This window comes from Acinonyx jubatus, chromosome C1 (genome assembly GCF_027475565.1).
Source record: "Acinonyx jubatus isolate Ajub_Pintada_27869175 chromosome C1, VMU_Ajub_asm_v1.0, whole genome shotgun sequence".
Taxonomy (NCBI): Eukaryota; Metazoa; Chordata; class Mammalia; order Carnivora; family Felidae; genus Acinonyx; species Acinonyx jubatus.
In genome coordinates, this window is record NC_069381.1 from 163,325,164 (window position 1) to 163,348,429 (window position 23,266).

General features: G+C 36.1%; 1 protein-coding gene across 5 annotated transcripts in view; it reads right to left on the reverse strand.

Annotated features, from left to right (window-relative positions):
* The window catches only part of PDE11A (phosphodiesterase 11A), a 406,615-nt gene that overhangs the window by 315,034 nt on the left and 68,315 nt on the right, over nt 1-23,266 (reverse strand). Inside the window, exon 1 of one of the 5 annotated variants that reach the window (XM_027055429.2) lies at nt 3,194-3,280. The exons of the other annotated variants lie outside the window; for them this stretch is intronic. The gene's annotated coding sequence lies outside the window, so the exon portion shown is untranslated. Of the gene's footprint in view, nt 1-3,193; nt 3,281-23,266 lie in introns of those variants that run through there. 5 annotated transcript variants of the gene reach the window in all.

A 23,266-nucleotide genomic window follows, 5' to 3' on the forward strand; every position in this document is an offset into this window, starting at 1 on the left:
TGGTCATTCTATCAGAAGCCTGACCTGAACCCTTCAAAAATGTCAATATCATGAGAGACAAAAAATTTTTAAATAAAAATAAATAGGGCCATGGGAGCTGTACTGGTTTAAAGAAGACTTAAGAAACTCAAAATCTAATGTGCGATCCTTCATTGAAAATTGTTATGCAATTTTTAAGGGGGATGACAGAGAAAGTTGAACATGGACATTATATTAGGTAATATCATTCTATTAACATAAACTTTCATAGGTGTGATAGTGGTTATTATAATTTTGTAGGAGAATGTTCTTTTTTTTAATGTTTATTTATTTTTGAGAGACAGAGGACTAACGGGGAAGGAGCAGAGAGAGAGGGAGACACAGAATCTGAAGCAGGCTCCAGGCTCTGAGCCGTCAGCACAGAGCCTGATGCAGGGCTCGAACTCATGAGCCATGAGATCATGACCCAAGCCAAGTAGGACTCTCAACCGACTGAGCCACCCAGGCACCCTGAGAATATTCTTTTATTAGGATATACATACTACAGTATTTGGGTGTGAAATGTCGTAACACCTTCAACCTACTTTCAATGATAAGAAAGAGAAGGAAGGAAGGAAGGAAGGAGGGAGGGAGGGAGGGAGGGAGGGAGGGAGGAGAGAGAGAGAGAAAGAGAAAAGAGACTGGCTCCTGAAAAGGTAACAGGCACTAAAAATGTTCCAAGGAAGATGATAAACTAGATCCAGGCTCAATGCTTCAAGCAAGGGCCTGAGTGAAATGAAGCTTCTCCCAATGACCTCAATATTCTTTCTTAAAAGAGGCTTAAAATACAAAAAAGCCCTGCTGTCTACCACCATCTAGAGCTATGAATTTCACCTGCCTAAGAGCCAAGGGAGACTAGCTGTGGGCAGGGTGATAGCCTCAAGACCAAACATTGTTAGCTTTCTGATGAGGTCTGTGTTATCTTCAGTATCACAAGGACAGAGCCTTTAAAATCCATAATAAGGCCTGGTTCTGGTCTGGGACTCATGTAGGCTAACCTAAACCCTTAGGAAAGAAAGAGCCCTGAAGGAGAGAGGGAAATCAAAACCCAAACAAAATCAAATCACCTGCTCAAAATGAGCCTGCAACCAAACTTTCAGAAAAACACTAAATTTGTATTAATTTTTTTTTAATTCACCAAGATTACGACCCAGCAATGGCACTACTAGGTATTTATCTAAAGGATACAAAAAAGCTGATTTGAAGGTGCACATGCACCCCAGTGTTTATAGCAATACTATCAACAACAGCCAAACTATGAAAAGAGCCCAAATGAATTAAGAATGAATAAAGAAGATGTTGTATATATATACAAGGGAATATAACTCAGTGAACGAAAAGAATGAAATCTTGCAATCTGTAACAACTTGGATGGAACTAGAGTGTATTATGCTAAGTGAAATACATCAGTCAGAGAAAGACAAATATATGATTTTACTCATATATGAAATTTAAGAAACACAACAGATGAAACATAGGGGAAGTGAAGGGAAAATAATATAAAAACAGATAGGGAGGAAAAACCATAAGAAACCCTTAAATACAGAGAACAAACTGAGGGTTGCTTAGAGGGGTAGTGGGTGGGGGGATGGGCTAAATGGGTGGTGGGCATTTGTTGGGATGAGCACTGGGTGTTGTATGTAAGTGATGAATCACTGAAACCAACACTACACTTGAATTTAAATAAATAAACTTAAAAATTAATTAATTAATTAATTAATTAATTAAAATAAAAAATTCACCAAGGACCCATTCCGTGTCAAGCTGTGAGCTAGGAGATACAGCAGGAAGCAAAAGAGGCACCATCCCTGCCTTCACAGAACTTGTAACGTAATGTAATGCAGGTGAGGCAGATGACATTTAAATGTATCACCATATACTGTAGTAAGTAATACTAGGAAAAGAGCAGAATGCCATGAGAAAGACTTAACAGGAGGGACCTATTTCTATGGGGATCAAGAAAGGTCTACCTGAAACCAGGACAAGTAACCTGTGGCTTGCATCAGGAGTAAGAGTTAGCCAGTCAAAGAAAACTGGGAAGAACTTAACAGGAAGCTAGAACAAGGCATGTGAAAAGTCCTGACGCAGGAAAATGCTTAGTAAGTTCCCCAAACTCCAAGGTCAGTGTGGCAAAAGCACAGGGAACCCCAAAGAGAAAGGAGGAGGAAGGCAGGGGTCAGATGGTGCCAAGTCTTACAGGCTTGGAAAGAAGTTATTACATTAACCCTAAACGCAGTGGAATATGATTGAAGATCTTGAAGCAGAAGGATATGACTCATTATCCAGCACTTAGCATTCACTGAAATCATCTTATTAGTTTACTTGTTTTCCGTCCAGTAGTACATAAGATCTAAGACAGCAGACATTTGGACTCTCCTATTGACTGCTTCATACTGGCATATTGTAGGTGATCCATAATTGTTTTTTTGAGTGATCAGATTATTTTTTTAAGATTCCTAAATAAATAAATAAATAAATAAATAAATAAATAAATAAATAAATAAATAAAAGATTGTAATGCAACTATGTAAAACAGAAAAGTTAGAAAGGCCCTAAGGGCCCATATTTTACTCCTTGGCATATGTTTAGAGATACTTTTGCACAAGTACAGAAGAGAGATATACAAATGTAGACTATCGGATCAATTATGAAAAAAAAAATTAAAAACCATTTCGATATCGGTCAATAGAAAAATAAACAAATTATGATCTCTTGTTCTGATAACATACTGTACAACAATTTTAATGAATAAACTAAAGCTACTTGTATTAACATAAACAAATATCAAAAACGTTAGGTAAAACAAATAACCTATAATCTGATATCATCTATACAATACTACTAATATTTAAAAACAATACTAGGGGGCGCCTGGGTGGCGCAGTCGGTTAGGCGTCCGACTTCAGCCAGGTCACGATCTCGCGGTCCGTGAGTTTGAGCCCCGCGTCGGGCTCTGGGCTGATGGCTCAGAGCCTGGAGCCTATTTCCGATTCTGTGTCTCCCTCTCTCTCTGTCCCTCCCCCGTTCATGCTCTGTCTCTCTCTGTCCCAAAAATAAATAAACGTTGAAAAAAAAATTTAAAAACAATACTAAACACTATGTATGAATCCAAATACATATCAAAAGTATAAAGCATAATGGGAATAATAAACTCTAAATTTATGTAAGTGGTTACCTCTGGGGAGGAAGGGAGGAAATGGCATCAGGGAGAGGTATGGAGGAAGCTTCAACTCTACCAATAGGTTTCTTTCTTTAAAAAAACAAACAAAACTGTGAAGCAAAATAGTACAATGTTAAGATTTTATAAACCTTAAGGGCATATTTACATCTAAATGTTTGAAGTATTTTATAATAAAAAGTTTAAAACCATTTTTTTAAAAAATTAAGAACTTTGTGCAAGATGATACAGGATTGGAATATGATAAACCAATTAGGAAATTTCAATGATTGAGGCAAGGTAAGAGGACGGTCTGGGTTGACAGAAAGGCAATGAAGGTAAGACAGATATGCTGGAAGTTGAATCTACAGTACTTCCTGATGGATTGGTTGAGGATGGGGGACTAGAGAAAGAAGAGTATGGGTGGCTCAGTCAGTTAAGCGTCTGACTCTTGATTTCGGCTCAGGTCATGATCTCACAATTCATGAGTTCGAGCTCCACATCTGGTTCTGCACTGACAGCATGGAGTCCGCTTGGGATTCTCTCCCTCTCTGCCCTTCTCCTGCTATCTCTCTCCCAAAATAAATAATTAAACATTAAAAAATTATTAAGAGTATATCTCAGGCTTTAATTTGAGAATCTATGTCACGCATATGTGGAATTTAAGAAATGAAACAGGGGTGCCTGGGAAGCTCAGTCAGTTAAGCATCCAACTCTTGACTTTGGCTTAGGTCATGATCTCATAGTTTGTGAGATTGAATCCCACTTTAAGAACAGCACAGAGCCTACTTGGAATTCTCTCTCCCTCTCGCTCTGCCCTTCTCTCACTCTCTCTCTCTCTCTCTATCAAAATAAATAAATAAACTTAAAAAAGTATTTAAAAATAAAGAAATGAAACAAATGAACATTGGGGGAAAAAAGAGAGAGGCAAACCATAAAAGAGCTTCTTAACTATAGAGAACTGAGGGTTGATGGAGGGGGACATGGGCAGGGGATGGGCTAGATGGCTGGTGGGTATTAAGGAGGCACTTGTTGGAACAAAAACAGACACTCAGATCAATGGAACAGAATAGAGAATCCAGAAATGGACCCACAAACATATGGCCAATAATCTTTGACAAAGCAGGAAAGAATATCCAATGGAATAAAGAGAGTCTCTTCAGCAAGTGGTGCTGGAAAAACTGGACAGCAACATGCAGAAGAATGAACCTGGACCACTTTCTTCCACCATACACAAAAATAAACTCAAAATGGATGAAAGACCTCAATGTAAGACAGGAAGCCATCAAAGTCCTTGAGAAGAAAGCAGGCAAAAACCTCTTTGACCTTGGCCGCAGCAACTTCTTACTCAACACCATCTCCAGAGGCAAGGGAAACAAAAGCAAAGATGAACTATTGGGACCTCATCAAAATAAAAAGCTTCTGCACAGAGAAGGAAACAATCAGCAAAACTAAAAGGCAGCCGACAGAATGGGAGAAGATATTTGCAAACAACAGATCAGATAAAGGGTTACTATCCAAAATCTATAAAGAACTGAGCAAACTCAACACCCAAAAACCAAATCATCCAGTGAAGAAATGGGCAAAAGACATGAATAGACACTTCTCCAAAGAAGACATCCAGATGGCCAACCGACACATGAAAAAATGCTCAACTTCACTCATCATCAGGGAAATACAAATCAAAACCACAATGAGATACCCCCTCACACCTGTCAGAATGGCTAACATTAACAGCTCAGGCGACAACAGATGTTGGCGAGGATGCAGAGAAAGAGGATCTCTTTTGCATTGTTGGTAGGAATGCAAGCTGGTGCAGCCACTCTGGAAAACAGTATGGAGGTTCCTCAAAAAACTAAAAATAGAACTACCCTACAACCCAGCTATAAACAATAGCTAAAGCATGGAAAGAGCCCAAACGTCCATCAATGGACAAATGGATAAAGAATATGTGGTATATATATATATATATATATATGTGTGTGTGTGTGTGTGTATATGTATATATGTGTGTATATGTATGTGTACATATATATGTATATATATGTGTATATATGTATATATGTATGTATATATATATACATGTGTACATATGTATATATGTGTGTATACACACACACACACACACACACACACACACACACAATGGAGTATTACTCAGCAATCAAAAAGAATGAAATCTTGCCATTTGCAACTACATGGATGGAACTAGAGGGAATTATGCTAAGCAAAATTAGTCAGAGAAAGACAAAAATCATATGACTTCACTCATATGAGGACTTTAAGAGACAAAACAGATGAACATAAGGGAAGGGAAGCAAAAATAATATAAAAACAGGGAGGGGGACAAAACATAAGAGACTCTTAAATATGGAGAACAGAGGGTTACTGGAGGGGTTGTTGGAGGAGGAATGGGCTAAATGGGTAAGGGGCATTAAGGAATCCACTCGTGAAATCATTGTTGCACTATATGCTAACTAATTTGGGTGTAAATTAAAAAAAAAAAAGAAAATAATTTGGACTGTGAATTTTGCAAAAAACTTTTTCAATAAATACCAAGGTAAAAATGTTAAAAAAAAAAAAAAAAAAAGGTGGCACTTGTGATGACCACTGGGTATTATATGTTAAGTGATGAATTGCTAAATTCTACTCCTGAAACTAATACTACATTACATGGTAACTACAATGTAAATACAAAAATTGAAAAAATAATTTGAGAAACTGTGGATGGAAGTGCCATTTACTGAAATGGAAGAGATTCAGATGAAGGTGAAAGTCTGCGAATAAAGAAAGTCAAGAAGATTAATAAATGAGGTTTTCAAGGTTCCACCTCAAATAGAATCAATTCATATTAGGCATTGGTATTTCTTAAATGCTCCTAGGTGATTCTCATATGACAATAACTGTCCTAAATGATGAAGAGATTAGTCAGTAGTGAGATCCATAAAATTCATTGATAGGGAGAGCCTTAAGATGGGAAGGAATAGGGAGAGTGACACATATTCTAGTGGTTACATATCAGTGGGGTGGACCCTGTTTGATTGGACTTGAAAATCCACTCTGGAGTAGACATGGCCCATCTGCTCTTATTTTTGTGGTAGTTTGCATTTCTTCACCAAAGTCCAACCCCTAAGACTGAGGGGTGTTTATTATCAAACTATCCAAAGCCACATGAGAACAATAGACAAAGGGATGCTTCAGCATGACCTGGGGCACAAAAGTGTTATAAACCTTCCCACTATCTCTGCAACTCTCTGCACTCATCTGATAAACTTATAACTCAAGGAGAAAAAATACTTATGTTCATACATGTGGTAAATGTTAATTTTCCAATGTAAAAGCTTCAAAGAAAGATTTATTTCATTAAGTTTTAGTGTTTTTTTTAAATAATTCATCTTAAAATATGCTTTGTCCAAGTCTTCATTACAGTACTTATGGGATAATTCTCACAAACTAACTCAAAAACTTGATATAATCCATGTAATGGGAGGTCAGAAGAGCTGATATAATGGCACACTTTCCTAATGTACACTAAACTCTAATTATCCAATTTTTAAAAAATGAAGAAAGTTGAGCTTAAAACTGAGGTATAAGTTAATTGTAGGAGATGAAGAAAACTATGGAAATACTTATATAAAGAAATATCTTACTCTGCTATTTTACAGGGAAGAAAAGTTTAAAAACAGAAGAGAGCAAAAATTAAATTTCACTTGCCAAGCAATGATCACAAATAAGTGTAGTAGTAGGAAAAACACAGGTCACTGTGGAACGCATAGCTGGAGGCCACATCCAATGTAAGGTCAGAAAAATATCCCAAAGAAAGTGAAATGTTTAAGCTGACACCCAAAGGATCAATGTCTCAGGAAGAGAAAATTGTATCCAAAACCCAAAGGCAGTAGAAAGCTGGAAAGTTTGAGTAACTGAAAGAAGTTGAAGATAGCTCTCAAGGGAAGAGATGGGACAGGAAAGACCAGTTGGAGGTTAACGAAGGGGTGCCTAATGACCAAGTTTAGAATTATAAATTTATCGCAGGAAGGGGAGAGCACTAGAAGGTTTTAAGGTGGGTGGAAGTAGGGGTGCCTGGGTGGCTCAGTGGTTTAAGCATCTAACTTCGGCTCAGGTCATGATCTCACGGCTGGTGAGTTCAAGCCTCACGTCTCAAGCCCCACATCTCAAGCCCTACATCGGGCTAGGTGCTGACAGCTGGGAGCCTGAAGCCTGCTTCAGATTCTGTATCTCCCTCTCTCTCTCTCATCCTCCTGTGATCACACTCCATCTCTCTCTCTCAAGAATAAATAAATATTTAAAAAGATTTTTTTAAAAAGAAGATGGGTGGAAGTAATCTAAATGATTCTTCACTTTAGAAATACCACCCTGGCTTACATGTAAAAAAAAAAAAAAGGATTGAAAACAAGAGATCCAGGTGAGAGATAAACCATCTCTGGACTGAGATGGTGGTTAGTGATGGTGAGGGTGATGGGAATGGACTGAGTTAAAAGATATTGAGGAAGTAGAATCAACAGGACTAACTGATTAATTTGATGACAGGTTGTTAAAACTAGAGGAGTAAAAAATGACTCCATATATCGGATCCAGATATCTGGGTGAGTGGTGGAGTGATTCATGGAGTGAGAAACATAGGGAGGGAGGGATTCGGAAGTGGGAATATGAGTTCCCCTGTATACATTCTGTATACATTTTGAGGTTTGGTTTAGTTGACTATGGGCCACCCACATGGTGGTATCGCCCCCAAAGAAGTGTGAGAGATATAATTATATATATATATATATATATATACAGAAAAAGTACTTGGCATGGAAAATAGAGACTTTTTAGGTAAGAATGAGAAACTCTGATCAATTACTTTTAACCTGAAGTCTTCAGAAGTTCACCACACTCACTAGAAAATCTTCACAGAAGTCTAAGGAAGGAGGAAACAGAACCAATAAGAGAAACATTGGGTCTATTTGTCACTGAAAATGGCAACTTGAATAGGAAACTAACAAATGCCTCTAGGTCTATAATGAAATATCACATGGAGAATGATGTCCAATTTTTACTCATCTCCCTTAGGACAAAAGAACAAGAAATGATCTACAACAGGAGATATTTCTAATAAATTAAAGTAAGGGCTTCTTTAATAAGGCTGTTAAAATCTGGAATGAGTTTCTTACGATTGTGGTAGACTTTTCTCGCTTCAAGTATTTTTATGTCATAATATTTTTTCTATTTCAAATATTTGAAGTATAAATGCTCTTATAAAAAGAAACACAGGGATCTCCTCAGTGCCTTTTTGTGCAGACTTATTTTTTGCATGTGACAGTCAGCTATGATTTTTAATATTTAAAGAGACAAAATCTTAAGGTCAAAAGCAATTTTTACATTTTAGCAATGGAAGTGAACTGTGCTCACTACATAGAGAACAGTAATTTGATACATTTCTAACTCGGGATCCTTACAGTTGGAGCCTATTCTGCAAAGTTCCTCAGTTGAATATGATGCCACATAGCACACCCAGAAAATGCGTCCTACCTACAAGACCCACTAAGGCTGTAGAAGGAATGAACTTCTGTAGTCTGAGTTTTCAGGTCCTTGAGAAAAGAGCTATGCTATGTTCACTGCACTCAAGAATCCCAGCCAGTCCCGAAGACACCTAATTTAGAGACCCATAAGGAGCCTCAAAGGAAAAGGGAGTCCATCCCTTCCTTAAATTTTCTCAGAGAAGTCACTCAAGGCTCTTCAAGGCAGGACCCAGAGCTAAGAATATTCAGGTCTTAGATTCATGACAAGGATGGGTTACATAAGATCTCTTTTATCCTCTCTGTATTTAAGGCTTCTCTCCCCAAAACTTCATAATAAAATGTTCCAGGGCTCACGATTAATTCAAGAACTGGTCTTGACCACCATTTAACCTATAAAGGTGATTGTTTTAACCACAATCTCAATCCTACCTTAGGTTCTTCATAGCCAAAATGATCAAACTCTCCACATGATGGTAATCTTGTTTTCATAACATACATATGAGGAAACATGTAAATGCAAAAAGCCCCTATTAATTCCATGAAATATTTAATAAAATTTTATCTGACTTATTGTGTACATAAATTATAGAGAAAAGGTGATACAAGATATGTGTGTATATATGGCATTTCTTTCTTCTACAGACACTATTATGTATTCATAGGAATAGAACATTGCTAACATTGGAATCACTTGGGAGCTTTAGGGCTAATGCCCTAACCCCACTCTGACCAATGGAATCATATGGGTGAGAGAAATCATATGGCTGGACAGAAGATATGACTTTGTAAGTCAGGGTTAAGAACCACTAAATTAGATGTCCTTTAATAGATCCAAGGCCTCCAGGGGTCTGAGGGGAATATACTGTAACCCTCAGCATATTAGATTTATTAGAGTTTTCAGGACAAGTATATTTGTTAGCTTTTGTTCTGTTTTGTTTTGTTTTGTTTTGTTTTGTTTTGTTATGTTTTCCATACACTTTCTCCAGCACCCTACTATCTCACTTTTGCAAAGTTAAGTCCCGCAATTCATCTACATCTTTTAAAAATGCCTTATGGAGTTACAATGTAGAGAAGCTAATGGAGATACAAAGTATAAAAGGAAAAAGCCATAGAAACTCAAACTGATAGACTGCCAAACTGTCTGAGGCTTTAAAAAATTGCTTTTATTGGTACATCGATTAGTAACACTCATTTAATTCTAATCCATAAAAGCATCTTCTTACATTTGTGACATCATCAACATCACTTATTTTCCAGAAAATTCTTTAAAGGCTAAGCTCTTGAAAATTTTGATTTGTCTCTAAAGATTTCAAATGTACTATTCTGCTTTTCTCCATACCAAGAACGATAATTGTTCTGAATTGATGCAAGGCTTGAGATTATATTGCATAAAAACAAAGCCATGGTAACTGAGAGCTAATGCTTTGGCCCTAATTCAATGCTTGCTGAGAAAAGTACAAAATTTTCACTGTAGTTCTTAATATGTATTCACAGAATGTCATTACTCTACAGTAAACAACAATCTTTTCTCTGAATTCTTTCACAAAAAGTCTCTTAGAGTTTTGAATAATACAAAATATTACAAAAAATATGTATGTTTTTGAGGTTTTATTCTTTTATGGACCTTAAGTGGTATGGTGGGTAGTGAAGCAGTTTGTAAATTCATACAGGTCAGCTCTCTTTGGGAAATGTTTAATGGGCACACTTTCATTTGAATTGTCCAAACTTAATTAGTAGTTAACAGATGCCATAAAGAATTTAATATGAGGTTTCAAAACCACTGTTATTATCATTTGAACTACTATTATTCAATGTCATTGTTATTACCAAGTTGCTTGGGAGGTTATCCATTTTAAAGTTTATTTATTTATTTTTTAGTAATCTCCACACCCAACGTGGGGCTCGAACTCATGACCCTGAGACCAAAAGTCACATGCTCTTCCGGCTGACTCAGCCAGGTGCCCAGGAGGTTATCCACTTTAGTTATGTTACTAAACTAAACTTGGTTTGCTGGTGTTATTTCTTTGTTCTTCCCTTCTTAGTTGGCACTTTTCTTTGGCCCTTATTGTAGTCATCATGGCTATTTTTGCTTATCTTTCTTACAATAAATACAAATATATCTCAAGACAAATGACACAGGAAAATGGAAGAGCTACAGCACAGTTGAAATCAAAACTGCAGGTAATGTGGTACAAAAGAAAATGATGAATTCTTAAACTTCTTTAATATCCCTATTACAAATATATTGTGAATGTGCAGATACATTGTAAGTGGAATTAAAATGCAACTCCATGGTCTATAAGCTTTATTGTGTGTAATTAAAATGTCTGAGAAAAGACCAGTACATGAAGAGCAAGCTATGGAAAGAGTGCTTTAGCCAGGGACACCTTCCTTCCTATCACAGAGTGGACATCTAAGAACTGCAGTGAATCAGGGAGGCGAGGCTATAAGGTAGAACCAGGAGGGTCAAGAAGTCTGTAAATATGAAGAAGGGATGGTCAGCATAGAGTTGTAGTTCAGACACCACACAGGAACCAGGAATACAGGGAAAGCCAAGGTCAAGACGGTGAGGTATGAAAATCCAGGTCTGGGTGAGGAGTACAAATGTAACAGTGATACAGTAGGAGACTTGGTTTCACCATTTGTTGAAAACGAACAAAGACTACTTCCAACAGAAACCCTCCTGCACTCTTCAAGCCGTGGCCAATTGAGACAGCCTGAAAAGTGGCCCCAGAATGTAACTCATTTGTTAGCAGCTATATCAGTCAGGTCCCAACCTTTCCCATATTTATAGCAAATACTGTAATCTCTAGTAGCATAGCAAATATATATTAATTGCATATTTTATTTAAGTTTTATCATTAATATGTGGAAATTACTGTTTCTGTTTGACAAAAGTTTAATGTTAAAAAGTAATTTTAAAATTTGCTTTAAAAAGTTCTAAAAATTTTTAAACATTTTAAAACACATTTTAAAATGAATGTTTTTAAAAATATTTAAATCATTCTTTCTTGTGAGAACATGATGATAAAAATACAGTGACTACCTGATATTAAAATATACCTCAAAGCTATCATAATTAAAATAGTAAGATAGTGTTCTAAAAACAGAAAATTTAGGAAAGAGAATAGAAAATGTGTATATGTGTGTGTGAATAAATGCATTTAGTTAATAAGAGTAGCATTTCAAATCAATTGGAAAATCAATTGGAAAAGTATAGGCTATTCAATTAGTTAAATGTTTTGAAAAAATTAAATTCTTAAGTCATAACTCAAAATTAATTTCTGAATAAGAAGTTAAATATACTCATCTTCTGGTGAATTGCAAAAGTAGGACAGATTTACTCAAATCCATCCAAAACACATTTCTTATGTTAATGTGAAATTCTAGGAGAAAAAAATTGAGTATTAATTATCCTAGTCAGTATTATGAGAATGCACATATTCTACATATTATCAAGTGAATCTTTTTTTTAATATTTATTTATTTTTGAGAGAGAGAGACAGAGTGTAAGCAGGGGAGGGGCAGAGAGAGAAGGAGACACAGGACCGAAGCAGGCTCCACACTCTGAACTGTCAGCACAGAGCCTGACACAGGACCCGAACCCACGAACTGTGAGATCATAACCTGAGCCAAAGTCGGACGCTAAACCAACTGAGCCTCAAGTGAATCTTAAGTTTGCACTCAGAAAAGTCAATGGCCTTATGTTCAGATATCAGCCTTTTCCCCCAAACCGTTAACCAAAGGAGGCAATAAAAGTAAGATCAATTCCCTCAAAAATAAATAAAACATTTTTAAAAATTAAAAAAAAAGGGGGGGGGCGGCCCTGGGTGGCTCAGTTGGTTAAGCATCCGACTTCGGCTCAGGTCATGGTCTCGCAGTTTGTGAGTTTGAGCCCTGCGTCAAGCTCTGTGCTGACAGCTCAGAGCCTGGTCGGATTCTGTGTCTCCCTCTCTCTCTGCCCCTCCCCTGCTCATCCTCTGTCTCTCTCTGTCTCAAAAATAAATAAAACATTAAAAGAAAATTTTTTTTAAAAAAGTAAGATCAATTCAATTGCTTTCATTTATTCTATTTCAGTTATAATTCTTATCAAAGGGCAAATGGTCAAAAGCTTTCAGTCAAAATGAACAATGACATGACAAAAAAAAACTAAATCATCATTTACTTTACTTGAAAATCATATTAAAACATTTATATTATTTAAAAATTTAAATATCAAAAATAAAATAATAAAAGAGTAGAAGAAATATAACTGAACATTTGTCTGATCTCAGGAAGAGAAAATCTTCCAATGCATAAGTACAAAAGAAGGAAGCACAAAAGAAAAGATGGAGAATTTGATTAATAGAAATTTTAAATTTCAGTACCTGAAAAATAATACAAACAGAATTAAAAGTAAAATAAAGTTGGAAAAATATTTTTAAACGTAGATGGTTGACAAAGTGTTAAATTCTTCACACACAGAATTCTGGCAAATCAATGAGAAAAAAAGCAATAGGTAGGAATAAGAAATTAACAGAAGAAAAATTCTTGATGGGCTATAAATATGTGAAAACTGTCAAATTACAACAACAGTTATAATTTTTTCTATAAAATTGGCAAAGATTAAAAATTTAAGATGTCGAAATACAAGGTACTTTACTGAAAGTTTTTATGAAAAGTCTACTTTTATCATTGCTGGTGAGAATACAAAGTAGTGTAATATACATGGGGGACAATTTGGAAATAAATAACAAAAACCTTTACAATGTTCATACTTTTCAATACAGTAATTTCATTTCTAGAAATTTATGATAAGGAAAATTAAAAAGTATCTAAATATTCAATAAGAACTTTATTATATTAAGGTGCATCCACGCTACCACTAAAAAAGTGTTATAGATTATTATTACACATGAGTGCTTTTATTACGACATGAGAAAACGACATGAAGAAAAAAAGTTTATAAAAGCAGTACTACTTAGCAGTTACCTCGGGGTGATGGGATTACCATCAAGGACAGCACTATAGCTTCAAAAGTGCCTTCCAAAAAGATAGAAATCATCATACTAACTGATTGCTAGTAAAATAGATAGGCAAGATACACCAAATGACAGCTATCAAAATGGAAAGGGGTCAATTCTCATAAATAATATAAATATGTGAAAAATAGTATAGCAGTCTTCACTTTTAGCAAGTTATAGTACTAGTCTACCTCGTGCCGTTATTTTTTTAAGCCATTATCATCCTCCCTATAAAATCTGTAACCATAAAAAGTCAGCCCAATTGAACTGCTACACAGAATGCCAAAGGGATTTGTTATTTTCTGAAAATCCCAGAGAACTAAGAACAAAAGAATCACCAAGATATTGTAGTTGGGCAATGTTCTGATATAGATGGAGTCTTCAACTCTTTTAGACTCTGACCATCTCCATATTTATTTGTTAAACACTGCAACATCTTTGTGGCACAGGATATATAAAATATAATATATATTATATATAGTACATATAATGCTGAAATTATATGTTATATATATATATAATTTACATATATAATATATATTATATATATAATGCTGAAAAACATCTTGATTTTCCAAAAGGATAAATATTAGAAACCAAAAAATTATTAGCCTGATATTGGTTCACAAAACAAAATTCTCAAACTATTAAACTAGTAGATGTTAAGTTTGAAAGAAAATTATAAGAATAAATCTTCCACCCACAGGAGTGTGTTCAACTTTGAAAGTCCAGATTAGAAAAGATCAGGCATCATCCACTGGGAAGAGGACTTAGAAGCAGCATGTCACTATTTCCCAATGACTTCCAGGTGGATCTCAGGGGCTGGTTGGTTCCATATACATTCCATTCCTTCTGTAAGCCACTGTGCCCCTGAAACCCTTTTTTCCCATCCCTAGGCCAGGCTCTCTATTTCGCTGGTGCTCATCGTAGCTTGGCTACAAATAAACAGCATTGCTGAGAGTACTTGGACCCACTCCAGAAGTTCTATGGCCATGTGCTCCACAAAACAGTGGGGCATGAATCTCCAGCCCTCCAATATGAGACAAAGAGCCACGTATTAAGCTGAAGGTGTCAATATGTGCTTAGGTCTTTCAGGGGTCTGTTTCCATCAGCACAAATCATTCATAGTCTGAATAGACATGGTCGTGGGCTCAGCACTCAGGGTATCTTTTCCTGGATAAAGCACCAACATGCTTTCTAAGAAATGCTTATAAGAAGGAGCCTTCTAGACAGACACACTGGATTTTTGGCAGTCTTGTCTAAGCTATTCCACCTTGGATAGGGTTAGTTAGCCCCTCCAGAAGCTGGTGTTCTGCCTTGTTCCAGATATCTCCTTGGCCAGCTGGCAGAACACTGCAATGGCCTTTTTACAAACTAGATCAAGCCCTTGGCAGAGTCAAGCATTTACACTATTCATCATATTTTTAAGGCCTGGGTTTGGCCAGGTTAAAAGATTGGATATAATCAGTTAGCAATCACTCTCATAGAAGCAATAGGGTCAGGAACCATTCTATAACTCTCAACTCACTTCTGTGATGCTTTAATAACACAAGCAATCAATTTAACCAACTATAGTTCTTTGCCGGCTTAGGATACACATAGAGTGGAACAACAGAAGCAGAAACTACAAAAACCCTGGGTTGCTCAAATCTATAAGACTCCCACATGCTCCTTTGGACAGAGCAATAATAAACTTCTGATATTAATGGAAAGTCCAACTTTAAAGCTTCATAGTGTCCCAGTCCCTCTGTTGACTTAAAAAGAAAGAATATCTTGTAAGCATGTTCCCCCACCAAAACTCAGCCACCAACATGTTCATATACAAGCACAACTGATACATCTGGCTACACACTACATCCAACCACAGGACACGTCATACTATTGGTGAAGTTGACATCAAGCATTTAGGAAAACTGACAAAAAGCTAGGTCATCAAGCCAATCGATTTGAAATCACCAAGTCTAATCCCTGGTATCATGCAGAACATATCACTTAACCACAATGCACTTTAGTTAGAAAAAATAACATAGAGAAACAAAATATTTGAAAATTTAAAATACATTTCTGAACAACTTATCAACCAAAAAAAATCAAAATGGAGGGGCGCCTGGGTGGCTCAGTCGGTTAAGCATCCGACGTCTGACGGTGAGTTCAAGCCCCGCATCAGGCTCCCTGCTGTCAGTTCAGAGCCTGGAGCCTGCTTCGGATTGTGTCTCCTTCTCTCTCCACCCCTTCCCCACTCGTGCTCTGTCTCTCTCTCTCTCTCAAAAAAAATTGAATAAATGTAAAAAAAAATGATAAAAAAAATCAAAATGGATATTATAAACTTTTTATAAAATATTTAAATAACAATATAATGATATAAACATTATGTACCAAACCTGTAGGACACAGTTATAGAGGTTCCTAAAGTTTTAGTCTTAAACGTTCACATTAGAAAAGAATGAAAAGTTCAACTTAATGAAGAGAATGTCCCAACACAAGGAATTAGAAAAAAAGAACAGCAAACTAAACTCAAGAAAATGAGAGAAAATAATAAAAATAAGAGAAGTGAATGAAAAAGAAAATAAACATCTAATGAAGAGAAGTCAACAAAGGTCAAAAAAAGGAATAAAATATACAAATGTAGAGAAAATAATCAAGGGGGGGAAGAGAAAGGCATTAAAATTTTTTAAATCAGGAATAAAAACAGGTGAAGCTACAGTTGCTATAGAGATTAAACAAATAAAATGTTATAAACAACCTTATGCCTACAAATTTGAAAACTTAGATGAAATAAACAGATAAATAAGGTTAATAAAAACCATCTCTTTAAAAAAAGAGAGAACATACAGAAGTGCTAATGCATAGGGGCACATGTACCCCAATGTTTACAGCAGCACTTTCAACAATAACCAAATTATGGAAAGAGACTAAATGTCCATCAACTGATGAATGGGTAAAGATGTGGTTTATATATAGAATATATATTTATGTGGTTTATATATAGAATACTACTTGACAATGAGAAAGAATGAAATCATGTCATTTGCAACAACGTGGATGGAACTTGAAGGTATTATGCTAAGTGAAATAAGTCAGTCAGAGAAGGACAGATACCATATGTTTTCACTCATATGTAGATCTTGAGAAACTTAACAGAAGACCATGGGGGAAGGGAAGGGGGAAAAATGGTTACAAACAGAGAGGGAAGGAGGCAAACCACAAGAGACTCTTAAATACAGAGAACAAACTGAAGGTGGATGGGAGGATGGGGAGGGGGGAAATGGGTGATGGGCATTGAGGGTGAGGGCACTTAGGATGAGCACTGCGTCACTGGGTGTTGTATGTACGCCAATTTGACAATAAATTACATTAATAAGAGAAAGAAAAAGAAAGAAAGAAAGAAAGAAAGAAAGAAAGAAAGAAAGAAAGAAAGAAAGAAAGGAAAGAAAGAGAGAAAGAAAGAACACAAGAGTCTTATAAGCTTTAAAGAAATTGAATCAGTAGTTTAAAATAGTCCCATTATCAGGAAACCATCAAAACCCTAGAGGAGAAAGCAGGAAAAAACCTCTCTGACCTCAGCAGTAGCAATTTCTTACTGGACACATCCCCAAAGGCAAGGGAATTAAAAGCAAAAATGAACTACTGGGACCTTATGAAGATAAAAAGCTTCTGCACTGCAAAGGAAACAACCACCAAAACTAAAAGGCAACCGACGGAATGGGAAAAGATATTTGCAAATGACATATCGGACAAAGGGCTAGTATCCAAAATCTATAAAGAACTCACCAAACTTGACACCCCAAAAAACAAATAATCCAGTGAAGAAATGGGCAGAAACATGAATAGACACTTCTCTAAAGAAGACATCCAGATGGCAAACAGGTACATGAAAAGATGCTCAACATCACTCCTCATCAGGGAAATACAAATCAGAACCACACTCAGATATCACCTCATGCCAGTCAGAGTGGCTAAAATGAACAAATCGGGAGACTACAGATGCTGGAGAGGATGTGAAGAAACAGGAACCCTCTTGCACCGCTGGTGGGAATGCAAACTGGTGCAGCCGCTCTGGAAAACAGTGTGAAGGTTCCTCAAAAAATTAAAAATAGATCTACCCTATGACCCAGAAATAGCACTGCTAGGAATTTGCCCAAGGGATACAGGAGTGCTGAATGAAATATGGCCTTTTGTAGCAATGTGGATGGAACTGGAGAGTGTTATGCTAAGTGAAATAAGTCATACAGAGAAAGATAGATACCATATGTTTTCAGTCTTATGTGGATCCTGAGAAACATAACAGAAGATCATGGTGGGGGGGGGGGGGAGAGAAAAAGAGTTAGAGAGGGAGGGAGTCAAACCATAAGAGACTCTTAAAAACTGAGAATAAACTGAGGGTTGATGGGGGGTGGGAGGGAGGGGAAAGTGGGTGATGGGCACTGAGGAGGGCACCTGTTGGGATGAGACTGGGTATTGTATGAAAACCAATTTGACAATAAATTTCATATAAACAAACAAACAAACAAACAAAATAGTCCCATTAAGTGCATGCCACAGCACACACAGAAAGATAGATGGATGAATTTCTAGAAAATTCTACCATTCAAGCATTAAGCAATTCTAATCTTACAAAAACTATTCCATACAAGGGAAAAGATTCATTTGTACCTTTCTAAATCTGACAGGGGTATTATTAGAAATGAAAAATACATCCCAATCTTACTTAATGAGTGAATATAGATACAAAAACCCTGAAAATAAACATTTTTATAAAACGAATCACAGTGTATATAAATAGGATAACTTATTAAGACTAAGTTGGTATTTACTAGGAATTCTACATTGCTTTATCATGAGAAGATCAATTAAAGTCATTCAACACATTAACAATTTAAGGTGAAAAAAATTATATCTAGACAGAGGCAAAAAAAATGGATAAACTACTACATCCATTTGCGATTTAAAGAAAAGAAGAAAGGGGCGCCTGGGTGGCGCAGTCGGTTAAGCGTCCGACTTCAGCCAGGTCACGACTTCAGCCAGGTCACGATCTCGCGGTCCATGAGTTCGAGCCCCGTGTCAGGCTCTGGGCTGATGGCTCGGAGCCTGGAGCCTGTTTCCGATTCTGTGTCTCCCTCTCTCTCTGCCCCTCCCCCGTTCATGCTCTGTCTCTCTCTGTCCCAAAAATAAATAAAAACGTTGAAAAAAAAATTTAAAAAAAAAATAAAGAAAAGAAGAAAAATAATCTCCTTAACAAACTGGGAATTGAAGGCACTTTCTTCACCCAAAAAAGGGCATTTCAAAAAACGCACAGAAACCTCATACCTAACAATGAGACTTTGAAAGCATCCTCTATAAAGCTCAGGTTCTAGGATGCCTATTTTCATCAATCTTATTCTACATTGTACTGGAGGTCCTTGCACGGTAAAGCAAGAAAAAGTAATAAAAGGTAAAGGATTGGAAAGAAACAAAAACCTTTAGTAGTTGTAGATTATATGATTTTTTTAGAAAATCTAAAAAAAAAATCTTAACACATAGGGATTACTTAATAAATGTTTGCTGAGGAAATAAGCAATAAAATAGTTATGAGGATTAAGTGAAATAAACTGTTGACTATTGGGCACGTAGAAGAAATTTAAAAAATTCTAATTTCCTTTCCCTTAAAATTTGCTTTTTAGGTATCTATGCCATGTGGGAAAAATTTTTTTAAGTAAAAATGTAAATTAATAAGAGAAATGTTAGAGTCAAAATCAATACAGGGAAGTAAATTATATTTCTAGATACCCACAACAATTAGTTAAAATGTAAATTTTTCAAACATGCAATTTAAAATAGTGATAAACATGGGGCACCTAGGTGCTCATTCAGTTAAGTGTCCGACTTTGGCTCAGGTCATGATCTCACAGTTTGTGAGGATTCAAGCCCTGCATTAGGCTCTATGCTGACAGCTCAGAACCAGGAGCCTGCTTCGGATTCTGTGTCTCCCAATCTCTCTGCCTCTCTCTCTCCCTTCCTCAAAAATAAATAAACATTAAAAATAAATAAACAAATAAGTAAATAACATAGCAATAAACATTTTTAAATATGTAGGATAAAGAAAAGAATATTAAGCCTTCCATAGAGAAAACTAAGACATTAAAGAAGATTAAATAGGATGATCTATCATATTATCAAGGAGGAAGACTAAATATTATAAAGCATATCATAATTCTCTCCAAATTGATCTATAACTTCACCACAATCCTAACAGAAACTCATCAAGTTGATTACAGAATATACAGGAAAGAAAGAGGGCCAAGAAAGGACAAGATACTCCTGAAGAACAAGGTTGGGGGTGGGATTGGAAGATTCTCTCTACCAGAAATCAAGACTCACCATAGCCCATGGAAATTAGGGCAGCGTGATACTGGTGCAGGCATAGACTAATAGAGCAGAGGAAGAATAAACAGCCTAGTAATAAATCCACGTTTATATGGAAAATGAATTTATGACAAAGCAAACATTACAAATCATGAGAAAATGTGATCTAATCAATAGATGACATAAGGTCAATTGTTTATCCAAATAGCAAAAAAAAAAAAAAAAAAAAAAAAAAAATTTGTATCCCTGTTTTACACTGTAACACATAAACTAATTGAAATTAAATACTTGACAAAAAAAAGTTATAAAATTTGCCAAAGATGATACTGAATATTTTACTTTATAACCTTTTGTTTCTTAAACAAGAAGCAAACAATGCAACATTTCATAAGAAGATTGATAAATTATATTAAATTAAGAATTCGAGCTCACCATTAGAAATGAAAACCAAGCAACAGAGAAGAAAAAGATATTTAAAATATATATAACTGTTAAGGAGGGTGGTGCTCAGAAGAGAAAGAGAAAGAGAGAGAGAGACAGAGAGAACTCTTACAAATCAGTAAGAAAAAGATACTCAGTAAGAAAAATGGGCAACCGACATGGACAAGTATTTCACAAAAAAGGTGCCCCAATTTTCCTCTTTAGTGACCAGGAAAATAAAAATTGAAACCACAATGAGATACAATATTAAACACACCAGACTGGCAAAAACAAAAAATTCTAGGGGCACCTGGGTGGCTCAGTTGGCTGAGCATCCAACTTCAGCTCAGGTCACGATCTCATGGTTCATGAGCTCGAGCCCCGCATCAGACTCTGTGCTGACAGCTCAGAGCCTGGAGCCTGCTTGGAATCCTGTGTCTCCCTCTCTCTCTGCTCCTCCCCTGCTCGTGCTCTGTCTCTCTTTCTCTGTCTCAAAAATAAACATTAGAAAAAAAAATTTTTTTTTAATTCTAATAATATCATGTGTTAGCAAGAATGTGGAGCAACAGAAACCAATACACATTGCTAGAGGGTGTTTAACTGGTGCTACCCTACTTGGGAAAAAAGTTTGTCATTAATAGTAAATTTGACATGTGCATTAACTATTACCCAGCAATTCTACTTCTACAATTCTCTTACACAAGTGTATTAGTTTCCTATTGCTACTGTGTAACAAATTACCACAAATTCAGTGGCTTAAAACAACACAAATTTATTCTCTCGAAGTTCGGGAGGTCAAAAGTCCTAAAATCAAGGTCAGCAGGGCTGTGTTCCTTCTGGAGTCTCTAGGGGAGAATTCATTTCCATATCTTTTGTAGGCTGTCTACATTCCTTGGTTCATGGCCTAATCCCCATCTTCAAATGCACTTCCAAGGAGCACACCATTTTCCAATCTCTCACTAATTCTACCACTCCTGCTTCCTTTATTACTGTGTATTGGGCCCACCCAGATAACCCAGAATAATCTCCCCGTATTGAGATCCTTAACTTAATCACACCTTGAAAGTCCCTCTTGTCACATAAGGTTACATAGTCACAGGCACTGAGGATGAAGATGTGGACATCTTTGGGAAGCCATTATTCAACATATCACACAAGTAAACCAGGGGACATGTACAAATGTTTATAGCAGGAAAAAAAAAAAAAAACAACCTAGAAGCAACTCAAAAGTCTATCAATGGTAGAATAGAAAAAGTGTGATGTATTTATTCAAAGGGATATTATACAGTGGTGCATATTATTACTATGCATCTCAACATGAATTAGTCTTAAAAATATACTGTTGGGTAGAAAAAGCAAGAAACAGAAGAATATACATAGAATGATTCTATTTATACAAAGTTAAAAAGCAGATAAAACAAAATTGCATCTGTGTAGGAAAACACACATAGGTGGCAGGGTGCCTGGGTGGCTCAGTCGGTTGAGCGTCTGACTTCGACTCAGGTCATGAGCTCGCTTTCGTGGGTTCGAGCGCCGCGTGGGGGCTCTGTGCTGACAGCTCAGAGCCTGGAGCCTGCTTTGGATTCTGTGTCTCCTTCCCTCTCTGCCCCTCCCCTGCTTGCACTCTGTCTCTCTCTCTCAAAAATAAATAAAAATTAAAATAAATAAATAAACATACATAGATGGCAAAGCCATAAAAACAAAACAAAACAAACAAACAAAACCAAGGAAATAATCAATCACACAATACCCAAGGAGGTTCAGGAGGCATAACGATATAATTATGAAGGGACAGCAGAAGACTTCAGTACTAATTACTATGTTTTCTGTTTTAACCTGGTATAAGTAGAAGAATGTCTAATTTATAATTATTCTTTATGCTAGACATATACATTTTCTTCTCCCCCTTGGATAGATAATATATTTCACAGTCTTCAAAAAAGGCAAAGGACAATACAATGAAAACTGAAAGGCCAGAGCTCTTGTCACTGCCAGTATGTTCAGCACACATTCTGTTTTTCCTTTCATTTTCAGAGTTCTAAAGGGTATGCTTTGGCAACGTACATGAGCAGTGAACAACCCAATTCTCACTATGTTAATGGGAACACTGTGGTTAAACCACTAAACTAAAACTTTACTCTATGGGATTACTGGTACTAAAACAGAATGTTTACTCCAAGAACTATATACTTCAGTTTGTTAACTTTTTCATCCTTGTATAGTGTGTTGACATTACCGTGTATTAAAGATAAACTGCTAAAAAGGATTACCTTCCTTCTCTACCATCCTTTCCACAGTGTTTTGTCAACATAACTTTTATGACTTTGATACTGCTGACATTTACTTTTTTTTAAATTTAAATTCAAGTTAGTTAACATATAGTATAGTAATGGTTTCAGGAATAGAATTTAGTGATTCATCACTTACATATAATACCCAATGCCCTGTTTGTTCTCTGCATTTAAAACTCTCTTATGGTTTGCCTCCCTGTCTGTTTTTATCTTATTTTATTTTCCCTTCTCTTCCCTTATGTTCATCTGTTTTGTTTATTAAACTCCACATATAAGTGAAATCATATGATATTTATCTTTGACTGACTTATTTCGCTTAGCATAATACACTTCAGTTCCATCCACATTGTTGCAAATGGCAAGATTTCATTCTTTTTGATCACCAAGTAGTATTCCCTTGTATATATACATCACATCTTCTTTATTCATTTGTCAGTCGATGAACATTTGGGCTGTTTCCATAATTTGGCTATTGTTGATAATACTGCTATAAACATTGGGATGCATGTATCC